The 2248-nt window shown below is 34.2% G+C and overlaps 1 protein-coding gene across 3 annotated transcripts in view; it reads right to left on the reverse strand.

Annotated features, from left to right (window-relative positions):
• The window catches only part of LOC144970469 (uncharacterized), a 69776-nt gene extending 68150 nt beyond the window's left edge, over nt 1-1626 (reverse strand). Inside the window, exons 1-2 of one of the 3 annotated variants that reach the window (XM_078910150.1) lie at nt 1477-1626; nt 336-535 (exon numbers count right to left, since the gene is read on the reverse strand). The gene's annotated coding sequence lies outside the window, so the exon portion shown is untranslated. Of the gene's footprint in view, nt 1-335; nt 602-1476 lie in introns of all 3 variants that reach the window. The other 2 variants (XM_078910152.1, XM_078910151.1) reach the window with 2 other exon arrangements.
• Nucleotides 1627-2248: the final 622 nt, after the last annotated feature.

Genomic DNA, 2248 nt, shown 5'->3' on the forward strand with positions numbered 1-2248 from the left:
CTTCAGAGCCATTTAGCCCACGGAGCCGGAGTTTATCCCGGTTTCTATAGCGTGAAACGGACAATAGCAATTGCTTTCTATCCTTTGGATAAGACAGACGCTAGTCTATCGCAAAGTACTTTCCGACAAATCTAACAAACTCAGCTACCCATTCACTGCTGGGTGGACAGGGAGGTCAGAAAAAAAAAAATCTCAATTACACCTGGGGATCGATCTCTGTCCCATTGCGTGTGAAGCGAGTGCTCTACCAACTGAGCCATCGGAATTTAAAAAAAAAAAAAAAAAGCAACAACAAAAAGCAATAAAACAAACTTCTAAAAAAATTCAGCCCTTACCTTTGATCCAACGTTTTAAGTCAGTAACTCCATCTTCTATTAGTTTGCAGTAATTCCCCGAATGTTCACATTCAAATCATTGATTAAACCATCACAGTCACAAACAAATACACACGGACACACAATAATAGATTTCAGAATGTACTAGAAAATGAAAATTGTATCAAATCCAGTTCCGAATTGGATACACAGTAAGTAAGCTCCAATTCCCAAATAAATAATAAATAATGATGTAAAAACGTCACCGTGAAATCCACGGAACGAATCTATCGTATTAGTTTGTTTATTATTATTATTATTATTATTATTATTATTATTATTATTATTATTATTATTATTATTATTATTATTATTGTTATTATTATTATTATTATTATTATTATTATTATTATTATTATTATTATTATTATTATTATTATTATTATTATTATTATTATTATTATTATTATTATTATTATTATTATTATTATTATTATTATTATTATTATTATTATTATTATTATTATTAGAAGAGTATAATGTGATACATTTTCAGAACAGGCAAGTCAAAGATTAATGGGATCAGGTAAGGATAACAATAATGTATATGAAAATTATAGGCAAATAACGACGTGTACATGTATGCAGTTCAGACACCCGAACGCAATTATGGGCCTAGTTTAACATTGTTGTAATGGACAATATTTTGCATCATTTTTGAGATTACCATTACAATAATGAGCCCTTGCTAAATTGGGTTGTTATCAGAACTGCTAACGAGTGCACGTTTGGTAAATAACCATTATGCATTATTATGCTAATTAAAAATAAATCAAAGTGAAACAAAACTTAAGGTCGTGGAAAGGAACCATGACGTCCACGATGAAAGGAACTGTTACATTACGATTTCATACAAGATAGAGTTAGTTGATGTAAAAAACTTAACCGTGAAATCCACGGAACGAATCTATCGTATTAGTTTGTTTGATGTTTATTATTATTATTATTATTATTATTATATTATTATTATTATTATTATTATTATTATTATTATTATCATTATTATTATTATCATTATTAATACAATATAATGATGATGTTATTAATAATCCGATCCGACTTTAAGAAATTTCCGGTAATTAGTCAATATTTATACACATACAGATGCGATCTAATTAATTATGTTTTTATTTATAGAATCTCCGAATGGAATCAGTGATGTGGTATCATTGCTATCTAGTTGTCTCAGAATTTTTCCACCATCGGTATCACAGTGTTTTCACGTGATGTATAAGAACGTAATGTTCGTAGTAATAGAGATCTACCTACCCGTGGTTCCGATCTCACGTGGAGTTATGATGGGAGAGGTGTGGGAGGCTGGGTGGTGTGTAAGAAAAGAATAAGATGGATGGAGAGAGAGAGAGAGAGAGAGAGAGAGAAAGAGAGAGAGAGGGAGAGAGAGAGAGAGAGAGAGAGAGAGGGAGAGGGAGAGAGAGAGAGATGGGAGGCTGAATGATGTGTAAGAAAAGAATAAGATGGATGGATGGATGGATGGATGGATGGAGAGAGAGAGAGAGAGAGAGAGAGGGAGAGAGAGAGAGAGAGAGAGAGAGAGAGAGAGAGAGAGAGATGGTAGATGGATGGATGGAGGGATAGAATATGGGTGAAGGGTTGGAAATAGGGAGAGAGGAGGAGAGGGCTTGGTAAATAAATGGATAGAGGGAGGGATGGAGAGAATACGGGAGGATGGGGAGGGGGGAAGAGATAGATAAGTGGATGAATTAATGGATGAAGGAATGGATCGATGGATGGGTAGAGGGGTCATGGATAGAGAGACAGATGGATAGATGGATGGATGGGTGGAGGGAGAGACAGGTGGATGGATGATGGGTGGATAGATGGATAAATAGATGGAGGGAGGGATAGATGGATGG

The sequence above is a fragment of the Berghia stephanieae genome, chromosome 4 (assembly GCF_034508935.2).
Source record: "Berghia stephanieae isolate SIO BIC M18660-M18661 chromosome 4, UCSD_Bste_1.3, whole genome shotgun sequence".
NCBI classification, from domain to species: domain Eukaryota; kingdom Metazoa; phylum Mollusca; class Gastropoda; order Nudibranchia; family Aeolidiidae; genus Berghia; species Berghia stephanieae.